Raw genomic sequence first — 11,854 nt, 5'->3', positions numbered from 1 at the left:
CGGTAAAAAATAAAGCATGACAGAAAGCACACTGATGCATTTGAGACGGTGCTGGAGGAGGATTTTGCGTATACCTTGGACAGCCAAGAAAACTAACCAGTTGGTCATTCAGAACATCAATCCCGGTGTATCTCTTTACATATTTATTCAAGGTTATAGCTATCTTATTTTGGGCATATTGTGAGACAGTCTGAATACTTGCTCGGAAAGCTGGGAGGGACTTGAAGACAAGGCCAGCTGGCACTGAAATAGATAGATATCATCAAGCGTGCAATGCAAGATCTGAAAGTCTTTATATCTAGATAACAAAACCATCTGGAGACTCTTCATCCATGCAGTCGCCAGGAGTCGATGTTGACTTCATGGCATCTAGTCAAGTCAGATCAATCAATCAATCAATCAGTCAATCAATCAATCAATACTGATCTGCATTTAGGGCAGTCATCCAGCTGGCAGATTCTCTATCTGTTGTTTTCCTAGCCTTTTCCTAAATGATTTCAAGGAAATTGGAAATTTATTGAACATCTCCCTTGGTAAGTTGTTCCAATCCCTAACTCCCCTTCCTATAAATGAATATTTGCCCCAGTTTGTCCTCTTGAATTCCAACTTTATCTTCATATTGTGATCTTTCCTACTTTTATAAACTCCACTCAAACTTATTCGTCTACTTCACTGACAGGTCGGAACATACCAATTACATGTAATAAATATCATTTTTGGTCCGTATTGATGATATTTGATTGAAATAATAACATTAAGTTATTTATTTGACCACCTAATCAATACAAAATTGTCTTGGATGATTTACATAAATTTGTTAACTAATAGTGGTACATGTTTCGCCTTCCCTGAAGGCATCATCAGCCATAGTCTTAACCTTAAATTAAAAATAAGTGTCTAAATAACATGTTGTAATGAAATGAATTTTAAAATCTTGAAGAGATTTGAAGTAAAATAACATTAAAAATAACAATGATGGTTTGAAAATACAATGTGATGAGATATAATAGTGGAAGTATTAACAAAATTAACATTAGAAGGCTGCTAAAATAAGTGCAATGGATAAAACAACAGATTGTTATACAACAAGTAGTAAGATTGCATAAAAGTAAAGTTGATAGTCTGGCGGTTATAATTAGACGATGGCGAAAATCGTATATAATCAAAGTAAAGAAGAGAGAATAAAAGTCAAAGTTAGTCGAGAGATCCGAAGTTAATCATGATCTTGAAGATAAAAGACGAAAGTCAGATGCATATGGTGAAGTTGTAGAACACGTTGAGGATATGAAGTTGGTGAATAGAAGTTGAAGAACAGTTTCAAATAGGATCACTATGGACCATCTCAAAATTTGAAGTGATGTTCAAATGTTGTAAATTGTGAGTTTGTAGATATTCTAGTTGAAAAAGCATATAAAAGTGGAATCTGTAAAAGGAAGCAAGAAACGTAGAGTTAATTGTGTGAAAAGATATTTGAAAATATTGAAGTAGAATCGTGTGCACTTACCATTTGACGGTGACAAAGATAGCTTGTAACGTTATGAGTTAGAAGTATTTGCAACAGTAGACTTCTTGCTACCACCAAGCTCAGGTGCCCATCTTAAATCCAGTTTTTAAAGAAAGTGATGTGAAATGAAACCCGAACTAGAAATCTTCATGCAGAGGTTAGACGAGCGAAGCAGGGAATATGATCATGAAATCAACAATAAAAAAAGATCAAAGTGATGATTGTAGGTCATGTGGATTTCAACGGACCTGCCATAACAAAAATTGCTGATTTTGAGATTGTCAGTTGCTCTGAGTATCTGGGATCTATTGTCACGAATACTGGAGACTGTGAACCTGAGATCTGTAAGCGCATTGCGATTGTGAGAAATTCAACAGCAAAACTTACTCGCATTTGGAAGGACACCTCCATCACTACCAAGACAAAGCTCACTCTCATTCGGACTCTGATCTTCCCTATCATGACCTATGCTGCAGAAACTTGGATGATGAAGATGGTGGATCGCTGCATGATTGATTCTCTAGAAATGTGGTGCTATAGGAGATTACTGAGAATACCATGGACAGCACATCATACTAATGAATCGATCCTGCAACAGCTCGGCATCAGAACAAGACTGTCCACCCTTATCAACCAAAAACAACTTGGATATTTTGGTCATATTGCCAGAAGACAGGAGGAAATGGAAATACCTAGAGGGAAAAGTTGACGGCTGAAAACCTAGAGGACGTGCACTGTTACAGTAGATGGACCAGATCATGAGTTTGACCAGGATGAGCTTACAGCAAGCAAATTACCATGCCCAAAGCAGAGACTCCTGGAGGCAGATCACCAAAAGGAATGATCAATCAATCAATCAATCAATCAATCAATCAATCAATCAATCAATCAATCAATCAATCAATCAATCAATCAATCAATCAATCAATCAATCAATCAATCAATCAATCAATCAATCGATCGATCAATCAATCAATACTGATCTGCATTTAGGGCAGTCAGCCAGGTGGCAGATTCCCTATCTGCTGTTTTCCTAGCCTTTTCTTAAATGATTGCATCATGCTATTAAACCCTTACAAAGGGTTGGACTCAAAGGGAGAGAAGGTCTCAATGACGAACTTCAGCCTGAAACAGAAAATGAGTATTGGTTGTTGGAATGTTAGAACTTTGACAGAAGAATGTAAAGTAAAGCACATTGAGAAAGAGGCATGGAGGAGCAGTCGTCCTAAGAAGACCTTGAGGAGGCCCTTGAAGTAGGGAAGACTTGGAAGGAAGTTAAAGCATTGGCAACCGCAGGGCTCAGTACTAGGTCCTATTTTATTTTTGATTTATATGAATGGCATACAATCTTTTAACACTAAAGGGAAAATTTAAATTATTTGCCGATGATATCTAAATACTTATAAAGGACTAAGTGAAACCCATGATCGTAAGAACAACAACAGTCCACATATCCAACAGACTGGAGGTTGTGAAATTTATTATTATTATTATTATTATTATTATTATTATTATTATTATTATTATTATTATTATTATTATTATTAAAGCGTCTTTATTGTGGCGAAGTTAGGGCTCCCGGCCCTTTCTTCCACTTAACCACTTCATGTATGGACAATATAATTTTTACATAAAATTTAAACATATGAAATCTTTACAACCTAAAGTTGTTATCAGTATGTATCTCTATTACTTACTATCCAATTATGGTGGTTCCAAAGATGAAATAAAGTGAAGAATTGAAATAGGAAAGGTAGCAATGATCCATCTGCGAAAGATCTGGCAAGATAATAACATCACCATCAATCTATTCTCAGTCTTCTTGTATGGCACAGAGACGTGGACCATCCTCAAATGTGATTGTGAACGGATAGAAAGCTTTGAAATGTGGTGCTGGAGGAGAATGTTGAGGATTCCTTGGACAGCTCATCACACGAGTGCATCAATCGTGAACCAATTTCAGATAAAAGTTTGTCTATCGTGTAAGGTCTCCCAGTGGATCGTACGCTACTTTGGAAAATAATGCACCGAGATGGTAGTCTTCAAAAGTTGATTGTTGAGGGCAAAGTCCAGGGAACCAGACAACGAGGATAAGTACCAACACGATGGATTGACATGGTGAATGGCCCCCTACAGAGTTTTCTCAGAGTAACCACATTGAAAGCTGTAGATAGGGAAGAATGGCGGAGTATGGTTCATTGGCTAAATGGCTGAATATTAGGATAGTCACGACGCCTCAGTCATTAGGCAAAATGAAGAAGAAGAAGAAGAAGAAGAAACACAAATTATGCAAGATATAAATTTTGACTTGAACAAGTTGTCGGACTGGGCTTTATCTCAAGAAATTATCATAGATGTAACTAAAACAAAATACTTAATCTTTCAAAAAACAGCTCATAAGATCACAGCAGCTAACACTGTTACCCTAAAGGACCAAGTAATAGAGAGAGTCAACTCAGCTAAGTATCTTGGTATAATATTAGACTCAACACTTTCCTGGAAAAGCCATATAGATTATGTAATCAGCAAAATTACCCCTTTGATAGGAATAATGCACAGTAATTTCTCTCATCAACAATTGAAGTGTGTATGTTATGCAATGATCCACCCACATCTAACATACATAAGCTTCATTTGAGGAGGATGTAGGAAAGATTATATTAATAATTTGGAAATCCTACAAAAAGAGCCAACAAAATCATGTATGGATTCCTGTTCCTCAAACCATCACATGAAGTTTTTTCAGAGTCAAATATTCTGCCATTCCATAAACAAATTGCATTTTCATCATCAGTCTTTATGCATAAGCTAGACAGGAAATTAACCCACTCTACTGTTAACTTCTCCCATTTTAGTGAAATTCATAGATATGAAACTAGAGGATCATTAAGGATATATCCCTCTCACTCTAATTCAGTAAAATATGGAGTGAAAGGCATAGAATCATCAATGTTTAGGGAATATGATGTATTGCCTCCTGTTATATAGAACTCTAAATCGGTTATATGTTTTAAGAAAAAACTGAAGGCATAATTCTCTTATACAGATATCTTAATATAATCTCTGTATAAACCAAAACCAAACTCCATGGCACTACAGCCCTTGAAGGGCCTTGGCCTACCAAGCGACTGCTGCTCAGCCCGAAGGCCTGCAGATTACGAGGTGTCGTGTGGCCAGCACGACGAATCCTCTCGGCCATTATTCTTGGCTTTCTAGACCGGAATCTCTATATGACTTACTTTAATTAATACAATAATATATTGTCCATATTTAATATCTTACAGCCATGCAATATCTGAATATAGTTCTGAAAAACTATGATGCTAACATGTTAAAAAAACTATGTCTTAGTTATCCAAAAATGTACTTGTCACTTTACTGAAAAATCTATTGTATATGAAATGTACGTAATTATTGTGTTGCCTTAAGAAAAGTATGTACTGTACTGTCCCTATCATGAGCCATAGGCTCATGGGACCTTTTGTCACCAATAAATAAAAATAAATAAATATAAGTCGACGACCACAATGGAGACATTTCACAGATGCCCTGTGTTCCAGTGGGTCAAGTCAAGTGTGTAACGATTACAATTTCATTTCAAGAAGTAAATTATAAATTACACATAAAAAGTAACAATCCGATTACTTTTACTCAAGACATTTCTCTGTCCATTCAAAAAAGAGAGACATTTTTTGAAGTGGGCAAATGCTATTGCACGCAAGGTCAGAAATCTCACTGTGAAGTTCTCTGTGTGATGTTCATTCTCATGACAAACACATTATTAGGTTGATAACGTACAGCTCATAACCTAATCTTGATGGAGTAAATTTAGAGAGGCATAGTAACTTTTTTATGAAAATTGCTTTCATATTTTCAATGTCTTGAAGATTTCTTTTGGTGAGATTTTTCCATATCAGTTCTAGTCTGTATGTGATTCTTCTTCTTATGTGGGTTGTTCACGGATCCTCTTCCAATCTTATCTTTTTTCCCACAGTCTATCATTCATCACAGTCTCCCATTGTAGTCCTCTCCGATTTATGTCATCATCCACCTGATCCCTCCATCCTGTCTGTGGTCTTCCAATTGGTCTTCTTCCACATTCTGTCCATTACAGAGCTCTTCTTCGTAATCATTCTTGTCCCTCCTCGTTTTACCCAAGATCCCTTGCAGAAAGCCCATCTCTGTCGCTTGTAATCTACTTGGATCTTTTTTGTCCAACATTTAGATCCATAGGTCAGTATAGGCAAATAATATGATTTATATATCGTGGTTTTTGCTTTGGTAGGTAATTTCCAATTTCGAATTATGTCTGATACACAGTAATGAAATTTGAGCAATTTCCCACCCTCCTTTTCCAGTTAGCTTACTTCCTAGGTATTTAAAAGCATCTACTTCTTTAAGTATTTTTCCATTATACCTAACATCCTTCAGTTTTATGTTTTCTCTACTGATTTTCATTACCTCACTTTTCGTCAATTTCCATTTCAATTGCCCTCTGCCAGATATTTAGTTGTTCTTTCAATTTTGTTTGCATATCATCACATCATCTGCATATGCTGTGACTTTCATATAATTTGCTGTTGACCCTTGGCAAACTTTCCTCCTAATGTTGTCCATCACTATACTAAAGAGCACTGGTGAACGTATACTTCCTCCTCTGTCTGTTCTAGACCATTCTGATTTTTTGCCATCTATTATAACACAGTTCATACATTTGTTATACATGTTTCTAATTCTCAACTGCATTTCTTGAAAATTCCATTCTACACAGACCTTACCATATCTCTTCTCTTCTAACCGTGTCATAAGCCTTTTGTATGTCTATGAATGTAACTGTGATGTCTTTCCCAAATTCTCACTTCTTTTCTACCACTTGTCTAGCTGTAAATATGGCATCAGTAGTTGATCTTCCAAATCTAAATCCTTGATGTTCTTCTCTTAATTGTGAATCTATCTTGTTCTTGATTTTTTGTAAAATTATCTTTTCATACATCTTCATGCAATGGCACAGTAATACTATTCCTCTGTAGTTCCCACAAAGTGCCTTTTCATTCATTCTTTAACCTAGAGATCTTTTTCGACTGTTCGGGCTCATCTTATCTCTGTTGCTTTCTTAGCACCAACCGGAGGACATGTGTAGGGCAATTAAAGGTTATACCTACGGATATGTAGCAACATCAGCGCTTGAAATCATGGAAACCACCATGGCACAGAGCAGTTAACCTTGAAAGATCCTCCTTCAAAGTTACCAATTTGTAGAAAATCCAGTGGAAGCAGTCTTCAGGAATCAATATACAACTAGTTGAAGACCATTCTAAGTGAATACAAGGATTCAACCTTTCCAGACATCAGTGGAGGATCATCAACCGGATCCAAACCAGACAAGGCAGATGTGGATATCTGCTACACAAATGGGGATAGGCTACCTCTGCAGATTGTGATTGTGGTACCTTCTTGCAGACTGTCCACCACGTTGTCGCTGACTGCCCTCTTTGTGCTTTCAGAGGAACGATAACAAACATCCATCATACATCAGCTGAAGCATTAGAATGGGTCAGAAAACTAGACCTAGAATTGTAAGATTGTACGAGCTTGTGACTGTGCACATTTGTCCACAAACTTTGTATATATGTAAATAACTTTGATTCATCACAGGATAAATAAATAAATAAATAAATAAATAAATAAATAAATAAATAAATAAAATAAATAAATAAATAAATAAATAAATAAATAAATAAATAAACAGCAAAGTGCCTTGTACTTCAACTGAGAGTTTGTGTAAAATCAAGATGTCATTCATTGCTATTACTGCTGCAACCACTCTCTCCTGGTGTCTGGTATAAGTAGTTCCTGATGTCTGTATTTTAATAATAATAATAATAATAATAATAATAATAATAATAATAATAATAATAATAATAATAATAATAATAATAATAATAATAATAATAATGATGATGATGATGATGATGATGATGATGATGATGATGATGATGATGATGATGATGATAATAATAATAATAATATTTAATGCAGTCAATGACCATATAATAATACAGTTATAGCCATAGTGGTCAATGTATAGTTTATATAGCACTTAACTATTACAGAATTTTGTCAGCGAGATTTGTCTGCTTTTGCATTTTATCACATGGTATCTATCACATTGGTCGCCACAGAGTTTACACTGGCACAGTTCACTTGGATCATGGTAGGTATCTCTCTTGCAGATTTTGTAGTGGAAACCATGGACCGCAAAGCGAGTCATGATGTGCCACAGTTCATAATTAGCCGTTATCCATTCCCTGTTGATCATCGCATCTGTGGAGAAGAAATCTAGCCATATATCTTCCCTTTTGTCCTGAAGTTCCTTTAATAGGCTCTGGTATGCTCCTGACGTGGGCAATGATACTTCAAGCCTTAGATCTTCAATATAGAAGGGTTCTCTGGCAAGCGTGATGGGGTAAACTTAGTGACTCCCAATGCTTTTTTCAGAAATCTAGCTTTTACCTTTTGAATTTCTTTGATGTCTTTCTTTTGCAGTTGTTCCCACATTAGTGTCAGGCCGTAGGTTAATATCGGTGAGATCTTTCGCTTACACACTTTCAACGCAGTTTCCAATGAAATTTTCTGTATATTCTGAATGCTGTTCATGGCACATATGGCAATTGCTACTTTTTCCTTGATGTGGTAGCTGAACGTGTTTCTGTTTGTCTGCACTGTTAATCCAAGATACTTAAACTGTGAGACAACTGTTAGTGGTTCTCGTCTGTAGTATAATATATCACTGGCTGCTGGCTTGCCACCTTTCCTGAAAGTCATTATCACTGTTTTCTTCTCATTTAGTTGCAATCCATTGTGTGTAGCCCATGATGTAAGTTTACTGAATGCTTCTTGAAGGTTTTTTATTTCACGAGACACCAGTACCATGTCGTCTGCGTAAGCATATATTTTCACATTTCCTGAAGCAGTGATCCTGGAAATGTCCGCAGTCGCAATGTTGAAGAGCAAGGGGCTGATTGGATCTCCTTGTAATACTCCAATCTTCTGCTCTAGTGGGTCTGACACATCCACATTGTCAAATATCTGTATCATGTTATTCAGAATATTCCTCAAAATTTTTGTGACGTAGTTTTTACCAGTAATTGCTTCTAGTTTCCCAATGATCATAGTCCTGTTTAATAAATCAAAAGCTTTCTTGTAGTCTGCAAAGACAGCATTTAGCTTTCCTTTAGGGATTCTTAATGCATCTTTTATATCTTCTAATAGACATTTTATTGCCTGTAAAGTTGACTTTCCCTTTGTGAATCCAAACTGTTCTTCTGGTATTGCTCCCTCTACTAGGGTGTATAAACGGTCTGTTAGTAGGGTAGTTAGTATTTTGAAAGCTGTACATTCTAGGGCTATGCCACAATATGAATTTGGATCTTCCGTGTCTCCCTTTCCTTTGTATAGTACTTTAAGAGTGGCGGTTCTGCAATTTTGAGGAATACTTCCTTGTTTCAAACATTCATTAAACAGTTTTGTCCATACTTCCTTGAGGTTAGTTGCAGTACTTTTGAGATTTTCATAATGTATTCCGTCCGGTCCACATGCCTTTTTGCTTTTCGTTGTATTTATCGCTCATTCTACCTCTTCCACCGTGAAAGGCTCATAGCTAATTGTGCGAGCTTGTGACTCTGCACATTTGTCCACAAACTTTGTATATATGTTGCTTATGATTTGCATAGTTTATCTTCTGTTCTTATGGCAGTTTTTTTATTAACGCTGTTCTGCCTTCCTTGCGGGAAAATCATCTGTACCGTCTTCTGCCGATTAATTCAGAATTTCACTCTATAAAAACATTTTCCACTTTGTTGATACTTCAACTTTATTATATTACCTCCTGTATATGTTTCGAGAGCTCAACTGTTCTCTTCTTCAGTGGTACAAAACATCGACAAAAATCCTTGGACTTGCTATTATAATCTATGTCTTAATACTACCGTATACTCTTCATTGTATGTACAATTTAAACATCCCTAATATTACTAAAATCTTATCTTACTATCATTTTCCAAATTTGTTCTATCTTGAGGTCACTGACACATTGTACTACACTGTCATCAATAAGTTGTGCGGCTCCATGGCTAAGTGGTTAGCATGCCGGCCTTTGGTCACATGGGTCTCGGGTTCGATTCCCAGCAGGGTCGGGAATTTTAACCATCATTGGTTAATTTCGCTGGCACGGGGGCTGGGTGTATGTGTTGTCTTCATCATAATTTCATCCCCATCAAGACACGCATGTCGCCTACGGGTGTCAAATCAAAAGACCTGCACCTGGCGAGCCGAACTTGTCCACGGACACTCCCGGCACTAAAAGCCATACTGTCCCCTTCTTGCCGGGCAGCTCAGCCGGTGAGCGAGAGTCTCAGAAGTAGACCGTTCGCTTACTGGCTGTGCAGAAAATTTTAAGGGCAGGGATAGCTTAAGGACTAGCGACAAATGAAAGGAACATTAAAAATGGGTTTTAACATTTATTAAAAACTAAGCACTCTCCACAATAAGAAAATTTATAACAAAATCTTGAAATTTCAAAAGAGTTCTTCTCGGCCAGTTTCTGAACTACTCGGGAATTCGGCCCCAGAAAATATGACTCTGTAAATATACGAATAAAAATTAGCCTACTTGATTTTATAAAATAATCAAATTAATTTCTGAGCAAGCCTTTCTCAATATCACAAAAAAAAAAAAGATTTTTAAATTAAATAATTACTTCGGCCATTTATTTGCCATTAATAACTGAATTATTATCTCCTCACTTTAATTGAAAAATTCAAATAAAACAATGTTTTTAGTCGGCGAAATCATCTTCCAATCGACTTTCTTAAATTATAAATTAATAAATTGAAACATCTCTACAATTATTCTTAAAGTTTTTCCTCAGTAATTATCATAAGTTGACGCAGCGTCATTCACAGCGTTCTCTTCGTTTACTTTAAAATTTTACAGCATGTAAGGTTAACAATTCTTAGTCGGTGAATTCGATCCACGGACATGGTCCTTGCTTATTCATTTTTCTTTAAAGCACATGACCCTAATCTATCTTAATTTTCAATAAAATTCACTAAAGGTTCATAAATGAGTAAAATATGCTCATCCCAAAATGACACAAAATTGGACAAAATACGCGCACAGCGAACAAGAGATCACGACAAATAATCACCATGAAAAATATCATAATCACAAAATATCAACAAATCATTCATTCCACACTCACACTCATGTACACGGTAACATTAAGAAATATTTTTAGCGAATTCTAGCCCTTGATTTTTATTTTTAATTTTTAGTCAAAGTCAGGGGAAAATTTTAGATGACGGTATCGGCTAATGAATACCATTGCGATAAATTGAGAGGTGATAGTATCAGGATTATCACTTCAATAATGAAATTGAATTCACAACGATGTTCCAGGGGATGTTAGAGATAAAAATCATCAATAAAATTATATTTCAAAAATGCCTAATACGCAGGTCAAATAAATAAACGCGTCGGCGGTCAATGAGTTACGTCACTATTATTATTCTCCTAATATATTATGGCTCTCGATTAATACGTGCTCTACTTGAAGAACTTATGTTCAATGACATATTCTCTTCCTAAGTGACTCAATTAATGGATTCACAAAAATAATCACAAATCTCTAATCCATTTCCAAGTCCAAAATTATAACAATAACACAGTAAATGCAACAAGTGATCTGTCAAGACACAGCCGTATTCCAGGCCCACATTTACTCAATCTGAGCACACATTAATGCCATACAAGTTCAAACAATAATTACACTCATGACCTTATCCCACATTTTAAACCATAATGATATTAAAATATTATTATTATCATTATTATTATTATTATTATTATTATTATTATTATTATTATTATTATTATTATTATCCGCGCATGGTCATATTCACGTAGGCTGAAGTACAATAAATTTTACAGATGACTCTAACATATTTTAAGTTCCATAAAAGATCGCAAAATCATCAAGGAAAATCCTAACGTAGTGAAATGTGTCGATATTCTGTCCCGTATGACTCCAAATTAATTTCAAATTAATTAATAAATCAAATTATTATTATCGGAGGTGTCAATTAATTTTATCACATTCCTATGCTGAATCGGGACAGTCAGAACAAGTCTCGAAGACATTCACACCAGTCTGACTAACTAATAGAGCCCGAGTACACATTCACGTTCACTCACAAACTACCTTCCACCAAAGAAAGAAGGAATGAAAATTCTAACTGCTGAAACTATGAGAAGTTACTGCAATGAATAAATAAGGACTATGTCTACATT

Source organism: Anabrus simplex, chromosome 10 (assembly GCF_040414725.1).
Source record: "Anabrus simplex isolate iqAnaSimp1 chromosome 10, ASM4041472v1, whole genome shotgun sequence".
NCBI lineage: Eukaryota > Metazoa > Arthropoda > Insecta > Orthoptera > Tettigoniidae > Anabrus > Anabrus simplex.
Note: the sequence above shows the minus strand (reverse complement) of the source record.